Here is a 16,691-nt window from a genome sequence, read left to right on the forward strand (position 1 = left end):
TTTCCATGCACACTCTGGGCTGGGGGGCAGTCAACCACCAGTACACACAGCAGAACCTAAACCCATACCATTATTGCTAAGCAGCAAGACAGGGGCCCATTGCACTCCCACGGGGCCTTTTTAAATGCAATCCATAACCCGGATTTGCCAGGAACCCTTCTTACTCCTCCTACTTGCATGTGACACTGGGCTTAGGATCTGCATAGGAAACACACACACAAGCACACACCTACCTTTGTTGCCTGCAGATGCCTCCTTGGCTGTCCCCAAACGGTATCAAACCAACACCCACGGGAAGCTGTAAGCATAGAGGACATGCCTGCACCCCATTGGACTTACCTGTGTGGGTTAAATCCGGGTTATTTGACAACCTATGGCGGTGATGGTTCTGCTCAGGCAGAGCAGTGCTGATGCTCCTCATAAAGCTGTCGCTGCTGTGAAGGTTCTAGGTGACATCACAAATCCCTTTGGTTACATACACAACAAAGCTGGGTTGTTGTTGTTTACACTCTGCAAGGCCTGTGGAAGTGAGTGACATCATAGCACTGTAGTTCTGAGGGTTCAAGATGGATGCAACAATCTCCTGTTGCTTCTATGAAGGCCGTAATAGACGACATCACCAAACAGCTCCATAGTCACATACACAGCAAAGGAGAGATGTTGTTTACACCTAGTGATGTCAGTGGTATTGAGTGACATCACAGCACAGTGCTAAGGCTCCTGGGCCTGGACACAGCAGCGGCTGCAATATCTCAACGGAGAATACGTTTATATCTATGTGTGTGTGTGCGCATATATATATATATATATATATATATATATATATATATATATATATTTCTCCGCCGAAATCACTTTTAAACCCATTTCCACCTTTTTTTCCCTTCTCTTCCTCTTACTTTTTTTTCACGTTTTTTTACGTTTTTCTCCTTTTCGCCTCTTTTCTGGGCGTATTATTCTTCTTTTTCTTCTTTTTTTTCGTCTAATGCATACCCCATCAGTGCAGCAATGCTTATTCAATACCGCCAGCAGATGGAGACACTGGGGGATAATTTTCTAAGGATTTATACTGATTTTTCCTGTCTGAATTTGTCGCACAGAAAGTTGCAGGCCAAATATGTGTGACATTTCTGCGACTTTAGCTTCTAGAGCATTTTTACAACATTATACATAGGTGCTGAATACATAAAAAGCGACTGTTCAGCGACAGACAAGTCGCATCGGCTGAAAGTAGGCCAGAATGTCAGTCCATGTTGGAGCAGGTTTAGATACAGTCTAAAGCATAGATCTCAAAGTCTGTGCACAGAATTTAGCAAGGGCCTCGCACCTTCTGATGCATCAGGTAGGTGCACAATAGCATAGCCTAACCCTCTGTACTTTGGTCTATATTGATGCGGGACATAGACAGCCAGCTGATGACCAATCCATTAGTGCAATGGATGGCTGGAAGCATTTGTCTTTGCCTTTGCAATACCACAGAAGCAATGCATGGTCAATGTACAGCAATGACACACCTGTGTGAACAGCCAGGAGACCCCCCCCCCCCCCCCCCATGTTATGTTACATAGTTACATAGTTAGTACGGTCGAAAAAAGACATATGTCCATCACGTTCAACCAGGGAATTAAGGGGTAGGGGTGTGGCGCGATATTGGGGAAGGGATGAGATTTTATATTTCTTCATAAGCATTAATCTTATTTTGTCAATTAGGAACATTCAGCACCCACCCGCTATCAAGGCAGCTGCCTATCATGTCATGCCCTACCTGCACAGGTGTGCTGGCTACTCAAATGATCCAATTAAGGAGGCCATTTAGTCAGCAGCAGCAGAAGTCCTGTGCCTGGACGCTCCAACAGGGGCCAGACACAAGCAGAAGCAGAAGCAGCAGAAGCAGCAGCAGCACCACCTTTTGTTTTTTGGCTGCAGCAGCAGCAAGGCCCACAGGGCTGGCTAGCTGGCTAGCCAGCAAGCAGGTAGCAATGAAAGTAGGAATCTTTCTTTTTAACCCTGTAAGGGGGTGGTGCACTGTACCCGAAGATACTGCCATATCGGGTCAATGCATAGGGCGACGGAAGCAAGCTTCGAAATCGGCCCCCGTTCTCAAAAATCCATTTAATATATGGTCCCCAGATAGGGGACGTATCAGATATTAAACTGATAAGAACAGATACTACACTTGATCTTAGCCAAAAGGCCGAGAAGCGATAACCGTGAAAGGGGCGGGCCCAACAAGGTCCCCTTCATGGGCACTATCACTGCTTGCTGTCAGGGAGGCTGCCAGACAATTTTCCATGCACACTCTGGGCTGGGGGGCAGTCAACCACCAGTACACACAGCAGAACCTAAACCCATACCATTATTGCTAAGCAGCAAGACAGGGGCCCATTGCACTCCCACGGGGCCTTTTTAAATGCAATCCATAACCCGGATTTGCCAGGAACCCTTCTTACTCCTCCTACTTGCATGTGACACTGGGCTTAGGATCTGCATAGGAAACACACACACAAGCACACACCTACCTTTGTTGCCTGCAGATGCCTCCTTGGCTGTCCCCAAACGGTATCAAACCAACACCCACGGGAAGCTGTAAGCATAGAGGACATGCCTGCACCCCATTGGACTTACCTGTGTGGGTTAAATCCGGGTTATTTGACAACCTATGGCGGTGATGGTTCTGCTCAGGCAGAGCAGTGCTGATGCTCCTCATAAAGCTGTCGCTGCTGTGAAGGTTCTAGGTGACATCACAAATCCCTTTGGTTACATACACAACAAAGCTGGGTTGTTGTTGTTTACACTCTGCAAGGCCTGTGGAAGTGAGTGACATCATAGCACTGTAGTTCTGAGGGTTCAAGATGGATGCAACAATCTCCTGTTGCTTCTATGAAGGCCGTAATAGACGACATCACCAAACAGCTCCATAGTCACATACACAGCAAAGGAGAGATGTTGTTTACACCTAGTGATGTCAGTGGTATTGAGTGACATCACAGCACAGTGCTAAGGCTCCTGGGCCTGGACACAGCAGCGGCTGCAATATCTCAACGGAGAATACGTTTATATCTATGTGTGTGTGTGCGCATATATATATATATATATATATATATATATATATATATATATATATATATATTTCTCCGCCGAAATCACTTTTAAACCCATTTCCACCTTTTTTTCCCTTCTCTTCCTCTTACTTTTTTTTCACGTTTTTTTACGTTTTTCTCCTTTTCGCCTCTTTTCTGGGCGTATTATTCTTCTTTTTCTTCTTTTTTTTCGTCTAATGCATACCCCATCAGTGCAGCAATGCTTATTCAATACCGCCAGCAGATGGAGACACTGGGGGATAATTTTCTAAGGATTTATACTGATTTTTCCTGTCTGAATTTGTCGCACAGAAAGTTGCAGGCCAAATATGTGTGACATTTCTGCGACTTTAGCTTCTAGAGCATTTTTACAACATTATACATAGGTGCTGAATACATAAAAAGCGACTGTTCAGCGACAGACAAGTCGCATCGGCTGAAAGTAGGCCAGAATGTCAGTCCATGTTGGAGCAGGTTTAGATACAGTCTAAAGCATAGATCTCAAAGTCTGTGCACAGAATTTAGCAAGGGCCTCGCACCTTCTGATGCATCAGGTAGGTGCACAATAGCATAGCCTAACCCTCTGTACTTTGGTCTATATTGATGCGGGACATAGACAGCCAGCTGATGACCAATCCATTAGTGCAATGGATGGCTGGAAGCATTTGTCTTTGCCTTTGCAATACCACAGAAGCAATGCATGGTCAATGTACAGCAATGACACACCTGTGTGAACAGCCAGGAGACCCCCCCCCCCCCCCCATGTTATGTTACATAGTTACATAGTTAGTACGGTCGAAAAAAGACATATGTCCATCACGTTCAACCAGGGAATTAAGGGGTAGGGGTGTGGCGCGATATTGGGGAAGGGATGAGATTTTATATTTCTTCATAAGCATTAATCTTATTTTGTCAATTAGGAACATTCAGCACCCACCCGCTATCAAGGCAGCTGCCTATCATGTCATGCCCTACCTGCACAGGTGTGCTGGCTACTCAAATGATCCAATTAAGGAGGCCATTTAGTCAGCAGCAGCAGAAGTCCTGTGCCTGGACGCTCCAACAGGGGCCAGACACAAGCAGAAGCAGAAGCAGCAGAAGCAGCAGCAGCACCACCTTTTGTTTTTTGGCTGCAGCAGCAGCAAGGCCCACAGGGCTGGCTAGCTGGCTAGCCAGCAAGCAGGTAGCAATGAAAGTAGGAATCTTTCTTTTTAACCCTGTAAGGGGGTGGTGCACTGTACCCGAAGATACTGCCATATCGGGTCAATGCATAGGGCGACGGAAGCAAGCTTCGAAATCGGCCCCCGTTCTCAAAAATCCATTTAATATATGGTCCCCAGATAGGGGACGTATCAGATATTAAACTGATAAGAACAGATACTACACTTGATCTTAGCCAAAAGGCCGAGAAGCGATAACCGTGAAAGGGGCGGGCCCAACAAGGTCCCCTTCATGGGCACTATCACTGCTTGCTGTCAGGGAGGCTGCCAGACAATTTTCCATGCACACTCTGGGCTGGGGGGCAGTCAACCACCAGTACACACAGCAGAACCTAAACCCATACCATTATTGCTAAGCAGCAAGACAGGGGCCCATTGCACTCCCACGGGGCCTTTTTAAATGCAATCCATAACCCGGATTTGCCAGGAACCCTTCTTACTCCTCCTACTTGCATGTGACACTGGGCTTAGGATCTGCATAGGAAACACACACACAAGCACACACCTACCTTTGTTGCCTGCAGATGCCTCCTTGGCTGTCCCCAAACGGTATCAAACCAACACCCACGGGAAGCTGTAAGCATAGAGGACATGCCTGCACCCCATTGGACTTACCTGTGTGGGTTAAATCCGGGTTATTTGACAACCTATGGCGGTGATGGTTCTGCTCAGGCAGAGCAGTGCTGATGCTCCTCATAAAGCTGTCGCTGCTGTGAAGGTTCTAGGTGACATCACAAATCCCTTTGGTTACATACACAACAAAGCTGGGTTGTTGTTGTTTACACTCTGCAAGGCCTGTGGAAGTGAGTGACATCATAGCACTGTAGTTCTGAGGGTTCAAGATGGATGCAACAATCTCCTGTTGCTTCTATGAAGGCCGTAATAGACGACATCACCAAACAGCTCCATAGTCACATACACAGCAAAGGAGAGATGTTGTTTACACCTAGTGATGTCAGTGGTATTGAGTGACATCACAGCACAGTGCTAAGGCTCCTGGGCCTGGACACAGCAGCGGCTGCAATATCTCAACGGAGAATACGTCTATATCTATGTGTGTGTGTGCGCATATATATATATATATATATATATATATATATATATATATATATATATATTCTCCGCCGAAATCACTTTTAAACCCATTTCCACCTTTTTTTCCCTTCTCTTCCTCTTACTTTTTTTTCACGTTTTTTTACGTTTTTCTCCTTTTCGCCTCTTTTCTGGGCGTATTATTCTTCTTTTTCTTCTTTTTTTTCGTCTAATGCATACCCCATCAGTGCAGCAATGCTTATTCAATACCGCCAGCAGATGGAGACACTGGGGGATAATTTTCTAAGGATTTATACTGATTTTTCCTGTCTGAATTTGTCGCACAGAAAGTTGCAGGCCAAATATGTGTGACATTTCTGCGACTTTAGCTTCTAGAGCATTTTTACAACATTATACATAGGTGCTGAATACATAAAAAGCGACTGTTCAGCGACAGACAAGTCGCATCGGCTGAAAGTAGGCCAGAATGTCAGTCCATGTTGGAGCAGGTTTAGATACAGTCTAAAGCATAGACTCAAAGTCTGTGCACAGAATTTAGCAAGGGCCTCGCACCTTCTGATGCATCAGGTAGGTGCACAATAGCATAGCCTAACCCTCTGTACTTTGGTCTATATTGATGCGGGACATAGACAGCCAGCTGATGACCAATCCATCAGTGCAATGGATGGCTGGAAGCATTTGTCTTTGCCTTTGCAATACCACAGAAGCAATGCATGGTCAATGTACAGCAATGACACACCTGTGTGAACAGCCAGGAGACCCCCCCCCCCCCCCCCCCATGTTATGTTACATAGTTACATAGTTAGTACGGTCGAAAAAAGACATATGTCCATCACGTTCAACCAGGGAATTAAGGGGTAGGGGTGTGGCGCGATATTGGGGAAGGGATGAGATTTTATATTTCTTCATAAGCATTAATCTTATTTTGTCAATTAGGAACATTCAGCACCCACCCGCTATCAAGGCAGCTGCCTATCATGTCATGCCCTACCTGCACAGGTGTGCTGGCTACTCAAATGATCCAATTAAGGAGGCCATTTAGTCAGCAGCAGCAGAAGTCCTGTGCCTGGACGCTCCAACAGGGGCCAGACACAAGCAGAAGCAGAAGCAGCAGAAGCAGCAGCAGCACCACCTTTTGTTTTTTGGCTGCAGCAGCAGCAAGGCCCACAGGGCTGGCTAGCTGGCTAGCCAGCAAGCAGGTAGCAATGAAAGTAGGAATCTTTCTTTTTAACCCTGTAAGGGGGTGGTGCACTGTACCCGAAGATACTGCCATATCGGGTCAATGCATAGGGCGACGGAAGCAAGCTTCGAAATCGGCCCCCGTTCTCAAAAATCCATTTAATATATGGTCCCCAGATAGGGGACGTATCAGATATTAAACTGATAAGAACAGATACTACACTTGATCTTAGCCAAAAGGCCGAGAAGCGATAACCGTGAAAGGGGCGGGCCCAACAAGGTCCCCTTCATGGGCACTATCACTGCTTGCTGTCAGGGAGGCTGCCAGACAATTTTCCATGCACACTCTGGGCTGGGGGGCAGTCAACCACCAGTACACACAGCAGAACCTAAACCCATACCATTATTGGTAAGCAGCAAGACAGGGGCCCATTGCACTCCCACGGGGCCTTTTTAAATGCAATCCATAACCCGGATTTGCCAGGAACCCTTCTTACTCCTCCTACTTGCATGTGACACTGGGCTTAGGATCTGCATAGGAAACACACACACAAGCACACACCTACCTTTGTTGCCTGCAGATGCCTCCTTGGCTGTCCCCAAACGGTATCAAACCAACACCCACGGGAAGCTGTAAGCATAGAGGACATGCCTGCACCCCATTGGACTTACCTGTGTGGGTTAAATCCGGGTTATTTGACAACCTATGGCGGTGATGGTTCTGCTCAGGCAGAGCAGTGCTGATGCTCCTCATAAAGCTGTCGCTGCTGTGAAGGTTCTAGGTGACATCACAAATCCCTTTGGTTACATACACAACAAAGCTGGGTTGTTGTTGTTTACACTCTGCAAGGCCTGTGGAAGTGAGTGACATCATAGCACTGTAGTTTTCTGAGGGTTCAAGATGGATGCAACAATCTCCTGTTGCTTCTATGAAGGCCGTAATAGACGACATCACCAAACAGCTCCATAGTCACATACACAGCAAAGGAGAGATGTTGTTTACACCTAGTGATGTCAGTGGTATTGAGTGACATCACAGCACAGTGCTAAGGCTCCTGGGCCTGGACACAGCAGCGGCTGCAATATCTCAACGGAGAATACGTTTATATCTATGTGTGTGTGTGCGCATATATATATATATATATATATATATATATATATATATATATATTTCTCCGCCGAAATCACTTTTAAACCCATTTCCACCTTTTTTTCCCTTCTCTTCCTCTTACTTTTTTTTCACGTTTTTTTACGTTTTTCTCCTTTTCGCCTCTTTTCTGGGCGTATTATTCTTCTTTTTCTTCTTTTTTTTCGTCTAATGCATACCCCATCAGTGCAGCAATGCTTATTCAATACCGCCAGCAGATGGAGACACTGGGGGATAATTTTCTAAGGATTTATACTGATTTTTCCTGTCTGAATTTGTCGCACAGAAAGTTGCAGGCCAAATATGTGTGACATTTCTGCGACTTTAGCTTCTAGAGCATTTTTACAACATTATACATAGGTGCTGAATACATAAAAAGCGACTGTTCAGCGACAGACAAGTCGCATCGGCTGAAAGTAGGCCAGAATGTCAGTCCATGTTGGAGCAGGTTTAGATACAGTCTAAAGCATAGATCTCAAAGTCTGTGCACAGAATTTAGCAAGGGCCTCGCACCTTCTGATGCATCAGGTAGGTGCACAATAGCATAGCCTAACCCTCTGTACTTTGGTCTATATTGATGCGGGACATAGACAGCCAGCTGATGACCAATCCATTAGTGCAATGGATGGCTGGAAGCATTTGTCTTTGCCTTTGCAATACCACAGAAGCAATGCATGGTCAATGTACAGCAATGACACACCTGTGTGAACAGCCAGGAGACCCCCCCCCCCCCCCCCCCATGTTATGTTACATAGTTACATAGTTAGTACGGTCGAAAAAAGACATATGTCCATCACGTTCAACCAGGGAATTAAGGGGTAGGGGTGTGGCGCGATATTGGGGAAGGGATGAGATTTTATATTTCTTCATAAGCATTAATCTTATTTTGTCAATTAGGAACATTCAGCACCCACCCGCTATCAAGGCAGCTGCCTATCATGTCATGCCCTACCTGCACAGGTGTGCTGGCTACTCAAATGATCCAATTAAGGAGGCCATTTAGTCAGCAGCAGCAGAAGTCCTGTGCCTGGACGCTCCAACAGGGGCCAGACACAAGCAGAAGCAGAAGCAGCAGAAGCAGCAGCAGCACCACCTTTTGTTTTTTGGCTGCAGCAGCAGCAAGGCCCACAGGGCTGGCTAGCTGGCTAGCCAGCAAGCAGGTAGCAATGAAAGTAGGAATCTTTCTTTTTAACCCTGTAAGGGGGTGGTGCACTGTACCCGAAGATACTGCCATATCGGGTCAATGCATAGGGCGACGGAAGCAAGCTTCGAAATCGGCCCCCGTTCTCAAAAATCCATTTAATATATGGTCCCCAGATAGGGGACGTATCAGATATTAAACTGATAAGAACAGATACTACACTTGATCTTAGCCAAAAGGCCGAGAAGCGATAACCGTGAAAGGGGCGGGCCCAACAAGGTCCCCTTCATGGGCACTATCACTGCTTGCTGTCAGGGAGGCTGCCAGACAATTTTCCATGCACACTCTGGGCTGGGGGGCAGTCAACCACCAGTACACACAGCAGAACCTAAACCCATACCATTATTGCTAAGCAGCAAGACAGGGGCCCATTGCACTCCCACGGGGCCTTTTTAAATGCAATCCATAACCCGGATTTGCCAGGAACCCTTCTTACTCCTCCTACTTGCATGTGACACTGGGCTTAGGATCTGCATAGGAAACACACACACAAGCACACACCTACCTTTGTTGCCTGCAGATGCCTCCTTGGCTGTCCCCAAACGGTATCAAACCAACACCCACGGGAAGCTGTAAGCATAGAGGACATGCCTGCACCCCATTGGACTTACCTGTGTGGGTTAAATCCGGGTTATTTGACAACCTATGGCGGTGATGGTTCTGCTCAGGCAGAGCAGTGCTGATGCTCCTCATAAAGCTGTCGCTGCTGTGAAGGTTCTAGGTGACATCACAAATCCCTTTGGTTACATACACAACAAAGCTGGGTTGTTGTTGTTTACACTCTGCAAGGCCTGTGGAAGTGAGTGACATCATAGCACTGTAGTTCTGAGGGTTCAAGATGGATGCAACAATCTCCTGTTGCTTCTATGAAGGCCGTAATAGACGACATCACCAAACAGCTCCATAGTCACATACACAGCAAAGGAGAGATGTTGTTTACACCTAGTGATGTCAGTGGTATTGAGTGACATCACAGCACAGTGCTAAGGCTCCTGGGCCTGGACACAGCAGCGGCTGCAATATCTCAACGGAGAATACGTTTATATCTATGTGTGTGTGTGCGCATAATATATATATATATATATATATAATATATATATATATATATATTTCTCCGCCGAAATCACTTTTAAACCCATTTCCACCTTTTTTTCCCTTCTCTTCCTCTTACTTTTTTTTCACGTTTTTTTACGTTTTTCTCCTTTTCGCCTCTTTTCTGGGCGTATTATTCTTCTTTTTCTTCTTTTTTTTCGTCTAATGCATACCCCATCAGTGCAGCAATGCTTATTCAATACCGCCAGCAGATGGAGACACTGGGGGATAATTTTCTAAGGATTTATACTGATTTTTCCTGTCTGAATTTGTCGCACAGAAAGTTGCAGGCCAAATATGTGTGACATTTCTGCGACTTTAGCTTCTAGAGCATTTTTACAACATTATACATAGGTGCTGAATACATAAAAAGCGACTGTTCAGCGACAGACAAGTCGCATCGGCTGAAAGTAGGCCAGAATGTCAGTCCATGTTGGAGCAGGTTTAGATACAGTCTAAAGCATAGATCTCAAAGTCTGTGCACAGAATTTAGCAAGGGCCTCGCACCTTCTGATGCATCAGGTAGGTGCACAATAGCATAGCCTAACCCTCTGTACTTTGGTCTATATTGATGCGGGACATAGACAGCCAGCTGATGACCAATCCATTAGTGCAATGGATGGCTGGAAGCATTTGTCTTTGCCTTTGCAATACCACAGAAGCAATGCATGGTCAATGTACAGCAATGACACACCTGTGTGAACAGCCAGGAGACCCCCCCCCCCCCCCCATGTTATGTTACATAGTTACATAGTTAGTACGGTCGAAAAAAGACATATGTCCATCACGTTCAACAGGGAATTAAGGGGTAGGGGTGTGGCGCGATATTGGGGAAGGGATGAGATTTTATATTTCTTCATAAGCATTAATCTTATTTTGTCAATTAGGAACATTCAGCACCCACCCGCTATCAAGGCAGCTGCCTATCATGTCATGCCCTACCTGCACAGGTGTGCTGGCTACTCAAATGATCCAATTAAGGAGGCCATTTAGTCAGCAGCAGCAGAAGTCCTGTGCCTGGACGCTCCAACAGGGGCCAGACACAAGCAGAAGCAGAAGCAGCAGAAGCAGCAGCAGCACCACCTTTTGTTTTTTGGCTGCAGCAGCAGCAAGGCCCACAGGGCTGGCTAGCTGGCTAGCCAGCAAGCAGGTAGCAATGAAAGGTAGGAATCTTTCTTTTTAACCCTGTAAGGGGGTGGTGCACTGTACCCGAAGATACTGCCATATCGGGTCAATGCATAGGGCGACGGAAGCAAGCTTCGAAATCGGCCCCCCGTTCTCAAAAATCCATTTAATATATGGTCCCCAGATAGGGGACGTATCAGATATTAAAACTGATAAGAACAGATACTACACTTGATCTTAGCCAAAAGGCCGAGAAGCGATAACCGTGAAAGGGGCGGGCCCCAACAAGGTCCCCTTCATGGGCACTATCACTGCTTGCTGTCAGGGAGGCTGCCAGACAATTTTCCATGCACACTCTGGGCTGGGGGGCAGTCAACCACCAGTACACACAGCAGAACCTAAACCCATACCATTATTGCTAAGCAGCAAGACAGGGGCCCATTGCACTCCCACGGGGCCTTTTTAAATGCAATCCATAACCCGGATTTGCCAGGAACCCTTCTTACTCCTCCTACTTGCATGTGACACTGGGCTTAGGATCTGCATAGGAAACACACACACAAGCACACACCTACCTTTGTTGCCTGCAGATGCCTCCTTGGCTGTCCCCAAACGGTATCAAACCAACACCCACGGGAAGCTGTAAGCATAGAGGACATGCCTGCACCCATTGGACTTACCTGTGTGGGTTAAATCCGGGTTATTTGACAACCTATGGCGGTGATGGTTCTGCTCAGCAGAGCAGTGCTGATGCTCCTCATAAAGCTGTTCGCTGCTGTGAAGGTTCTAGGTGACATCACAAATCCCTTTGGTTACATACACAAACAAAGCTGGGTTGTTGTTGTTTACACTCTGCAAGGCCTGTGGAAGTGAGTGACATCATAGCACTGTAGTTCTGAGGGTTCAAGATGGATGCAACAATCTCCTGTTGCTTCTATGAAGGCCGTAATAGACGACATCACCAAACAGCTCCATAGTCACATACACAGCAAAGGAGAGATGTTGTTTACACCTAGTGATGTCAGTGGTATTGAGTGACATCACAGCACAGTGCTAAGGCTCCTGGGCCTGGACACAGCAGCGGCTGCAATATCTCAACGGAGAATACGTTTATATCTATGTGTGTGTGTGCGCATATATATATATATATATATATATATATATATAATATATATATTATATATTTCTCCGCCGAAATCACTTTTAAACCCATTTCCACCTTTTTTTCCCTTCTCTTCCTCTTACTTTTTTTTCACGTTTTTTTACGTTTTCTCCTTTTCGCCTCTTTTCTGGGCGTATTATTCTTCTTTTTCTTCTTTTTTTTCGTCTAATGCATACCCCATCAGTGCAGCAATGCTTATTCAATACCGCAAGCAGATGGAGACACTGGGGGATAATTTTCTAAGGATTTATACTGATTTTTTCCTGTCTGAATTTGTCGCACAGAAAGTTGCAGGCCAAATATGTGTGACATTTCTGCGACTTTAGCTTCTAGAGCATTTTTACAACATTATACATAGGTGCTGAATACATAAAAAGCGACTGTTCAGCGACAGACAAGTCGCATCGGCTGAAAGTAGGCCAGAATGTCAGTCCATGTTGGAGCTGGTTTAGATACAGTCTAAAGCATAGATCTCAAGTCTGTGCACAGAATTTAGCAAGGGCCTCGCACCTTCTGATGCATCAGGTAGGTGCACAATAGCATAGCCTAACCCTCTGTACTTTGGTCTATATTGATGCGGGACATAGACAGCCAGCTGATGACCAATCCTTAGTGGCAATGGATGGCTGGAAGCATTTGTCCTTTGCCTTTGCAATACCACAGAAGCAATGCATGGTCAATGTACAGCAATGACACACCTGTGTGAACAGCCAGGAGACCCCCCCCCCCCCCCCCATGTTATGTTACATAGTTACATAGTTAGTACGGTCGAAAAAAAGACATATGTCCATCACGTTCAACCAGGGAATTAAGGGGTAGGGGTGTGGCGCGATATTGGGGGAAGGGATGAGATTTTATATTTCTTCATAAGCATTAATCTTATTTTGTCAATTAGGAACATTCAGCACCCACCCGCTATCAAGGCAGCTGCCTATCATGTCATGCCCTACCTGCACAGGTGTGCTGGCTACTCAAATGATCCAATTAAGGAGGCCATTTAGTCAGCAGCAGCAGAAGTCCTGTGCCTGGACGCTCCAACAGGGGCCAGACACAAGCAGAAGCAGAAGCAGCAGAAGCAGCAGCAGCACCACCTTTTGTTTTTTGGCTGCAGCAGCAGCAAGGCCCACAGGGCTGGCTAGCTGGCTAGCCAGCAAGCAGGTAGCAATGAAAGTAGGAATCTTTCTTTTTAACCCTGTAAGGGGGGTGGTGCACTGTACCCGAAGATACTGCCATATCGGGTCAATGCATAGGGCGACGGAAGCAAGCTTCGAAATCGGCCCCCGTTCTCAAAATCCATTTAATATATGGTCCCCAGATAGGGGACGTATCAGATATTAAACTGATAAGAACAGATACTACACTTGATCTTAGCCAAAAGGCCGAGAAGCGATAACCGTGAAAGGGGCGGCCCAACAAGGTCCCCTTCATGGGCACTATCACTGCTTGCTGTCAGGGAGGCTGCCAGACAATTTTCCATGCACACTCTGGGCTGGGGGGCAGTCAACCACCAGTACACACAGCAGAACTAAACCATACCATTATTGCTAAGCAGCAAGACAGGGGCCCATTGCACTCCCACGGGGCCTTTTTAAATGCAATCCATAACCCGGATTTGCCAGGAACCCTTCTTACTCCTCCTACTTGCATGTGACACTGGGCTTAGGATCTGCATAGGAAACACACACACAAGCACACACCTACCTTTGTTGCCTGCAGATGCCTCCTTGGCTGTCCCCAAACGGTATCAAACCAACACCCACGGGAAGCTGTAAGCATAGAGGACATGCCTGCACCCCATTGGACCTTACCTGTGTGGGTTAAATCCGGGTTATTTGACAACCTATGGCGGTGATGGTTCTGCTCAGGCAGAGCAGTGCTTGATGCTCCTCATAAAGCTGTCGCTGCTGTGAAGGTTCTAGGTGACATCACAAATCCCTTTGGTTACATACACAACAAAGCTGGGTTGTTGTTGTTTACACTCTGCAAGGCCTGTGGAAGTGAGTGACATCATAGCACTGTAGTTCTGAGGGTTCAAGATGGATGCAACAATCTCCTGTTGCTTCTATGAAGGCCGTAATAGACGACATCACCAAACAGCTCCATAGTCACATACACAGCAAAGGAGAGATGTTGTTTACACCTAGTGATGTCAGTGGTATTGAGTGACATCACAGCACAGTGCTAAGGCTCCTGGGCCTGGACACAGCAGCGGCTGCAATATCTCAACGGAGAATACGTTTATATCTGTGTGTGTGTGCGCATATATATATATATATATATATATATATATATATATATATATATATATATATATATTTCTCCGCCGAAATCACTTTTAAACCCATTTCCACCTTTTTTTCCCTTCTCTTCCTCTTACTTTTTTTTTCACGTTTTTTTACGTTTTTCTCCTTTTCGCCTCTTTTCTGGGCGTATTATTCTTCTTTTTCTTCTTTTTTTTCGTCTAATGCATACCCCATCAGTGCAGCAATGCTTATTCAATACCGCCAGCAGATGGAGACACTGGGGGATAATTTTCTAAGGATTTATACTGATTTTTCCCTGTCTGAATTTGTCGCACAGAAAGTTGCAGGCCAAATATGTGTGACATTTCTGCGACTTTAGCTTCTAGAGCATTTTTACAACATTATACATAGGTGCTGAATACATAAAAAGCGACTGTTCAGCGACAGACAAGTCGCATCGGCTGAAAGTAGGCCAGAATGTCAGTCCATGTTGGAGCAGGTTTAGATACAGTCTAAAGCATAGATCTCAAAGTCTGTGCACAGAATTTAGCAAGGGCCTCGCACCTTCTGATGCATCAGGTAGGTGCACAATAGCATAGCCTAACCCTCTGTACTTTGGTCTATATTGATGCGGGACATAGACAGCCAGCTGATGACCAATCCATTAGTGCAATGGATGGCTGGAAGCATTTGTCTTTGCCTTTGCAATACCACAGAAGCAATGCATGGTCAATGTACAGCAATGACACACCTGTGTGAACAGCCAGGAGACCCCCCCCCCCCCCCCCCATGTTATGTTACATAGTTACATAGTTAGTACGGTCGAAAAAAGACATATGTCCATCACGTTCAACCAGGGAATTAAGGGGTAGGGGTGTGGCGCGATATTGGGGAAGGGATGAGATTTTATATTTCTTCATAAGCATTAATCTTATTTTGTCAATTAGGAACATTCAGCACCCACCCGCTATCAAGGCAGCTGCCTATCATGTCATGCCCTACCTGCACAGGTGTGCTGGCTACTCAAATGATCCAATTAAGGAGGCCATTTAGTCAGCAGCAGCAGAAGTCCTGTGCCTGGACGCTCCAACAGGGGCCAGACACAAGCAGAAGCAGAAGCAGCAGAAGCAGCAGCAGCACCACCTTTTGTTTTTTGGCTGCAGCAGCAGCAAGGCCCACAGGGCTGGCTAGCTGGCTAGCCAGCAAGCAGGTAGCAATGAAAGTAGGAATCTTTCTTTTTAACCCTGTAAGGGGGTGGTGCACTGTACCCGAAGATACTGCCATATCGGGTCAATGCATAGGGCGACGGAAGCAAGCTTCGAAATCGGCCCCCGTTCTCAAAAATCCATTTAATATATGGTCCCCAGATAGGGGACGTATCAGATATTAAACTGATAAGAACAGATACTACACTATGATCTTAGCCAAAAGGCCGAGAAGCGATAACCGTGAAAGGGGCGGGCCCAACAAGGTCCCCTTCATGGGCACTATCACTGCTTGCTGTCAGGGAGGCTGCCAGACAATTTTCCATGCACACTCTGGGCTGGGGGGCAGTCAACCACCAGTACACACAGCAGAACCTAAACCCATACCATTATTGCTAAGCAGCAAGACAGGGGCCCATTGCACTCCCACGGGGCCTTTTTAAATGCAATCCATAACCCGGATTTGCCAGGAACCCTTCTTACTCCTCCTACTTGCATGTGACACTGGGCTTAGGATCTGCATAGGAAACACACACACAAGCACACACCTACCTTTGTTGCCTGCAGATGCCTCCTTGGCTGTCCCCAAACGGTATCAAACCAACACCCACGGGAAGCTGTAAGCATAGAGGACATGCCTGCACCCCATTGGACTTACCTGTGTGGGTTAAATCCGGGTTATTTGACAACCTATGGCGGTGATGGTTCTGCTCAGGCAGAGCAGTGCTGATGCTCCTCATAAAGCTGTCGCTGCTGTGAAGGTTCTAGGTGACATCACAAATCCCTTTGGTTACATACACAACAAAGCTGGGTTGTTGTTGTTTACACTCTGCAAGGCCTGTGGAAGTGAGTGACATCATAGCACTGTAGTTCTGAGGGTTCAAGATGGATGCAACAATCTCCTGTTGCTTCTATGAAGGCCGTAATAGACGACATCACCAAACAGCTCCATAGTCACATACACAGCAAAGGAGAGATGTTGTT

The 16,691-nt window shown here is 46.3% G+C and overlaps 7 non-coding genes across 7 annotated transcripts; all 7 read right to left on the bottom strand.

The window, feature by feature from the left end:
* Positions 1-2,015: 2,015 nt before the first annotated feature.
* On the bottom strand, positions 2,016-2,206 carry LOC130317811 (U2 spliceosomal RNA). The gene has a single exon (XR_008864840.1). It is a non-coding gene; the product is annotated as a U2 spliceosomal RNA (small nuclear RNA).
* A 2,099-nt stretch (positions 2,207-4,305) lies between these two features.
* On the bottom strand, positions 4,306-4,496 carry LOC130317812 (U2 spliceosomal RNA). Its single transcript, XR_008864841.1, has one exon. It is a non-coding gene; the product is annotated as a U2 spliceosomal RNA (small nuclear RNA).
* Positions 4,497-6,594: 2,098 nt separating this feature from the next.
* On the bottom strand, positions 6,595-6,785 carry LOC130317814 (U2 spliceosomal RNA). Its single transcript, XR_008864842.1, has one exon. It is a non-coding gene; the product is annotated as a U2 spliceosomal RNA (small nuclear RNA).
* Positions 6,786-8,881: 2,096 nt separating this feature from the next.
* LOC130317815 (U2 spliceosomal RNA) lies at positions 8,882-9,072 on the bottom strand. Its single transcript, XR_008864843.1, has one exon. It is a non-coding gene; the product is annotated as a U2 spliceosomal RNA (small nuclear RNA).
* A 2,093-nt stretch (positions 9,073-11,165) lies between these two features.
* LOC130317819 (U2 spliceosomal RNA) lies at positions 11,166-11,358 on the bottom strand. The gene has a single exon (XR_008864847.1). It is a non-coding gene; the product is annotated as a U2 spliceosomal RNA (small nuclear RNA).
* Positions 11,359-13,460: 2,102 nt separating this feature from the next.
* On the bottom strand, positions 13,461-13,650 carry LOC130317817 (U2 spliceosomal RNA). Its single transcript, XR_008864845.1, has one exon. It is a non-coding gene; the product is annotated as a U2 spliceosomal RNA (small nuclear RNA).
* Positions 13,651-15,754: 2,104 nt separating this feature from the next.
* Positions 15,755-15,946, bottom strand: LOC130317818 (U2 spliceosomal RNA). The gene has a single exon (XR_008864846.1). It is a non-coding gene; the product is annotated as a U2 spliceosomal RNA (small nuclear RNA).
* Between the last annotated feature and the right edge of the window lie 745 nt (positions 15,947-16,691).

Source organism: Hyla sarda, unplaced genomic scaffold, assembly GCF_029499605.1.
Source record: "Hyla sarda isolate aHylSar1 unplaced genomic scaffold, aHylSar1.hap1 scaffold_2033, whole genome shotgun sequence".
In the NCBI taxonomy this organism is placed as follows: Eukaryota; Metazoa; Chordata; class Amphibia; order Anura; family Hylidae; genus Hyla; species Hyla sarda.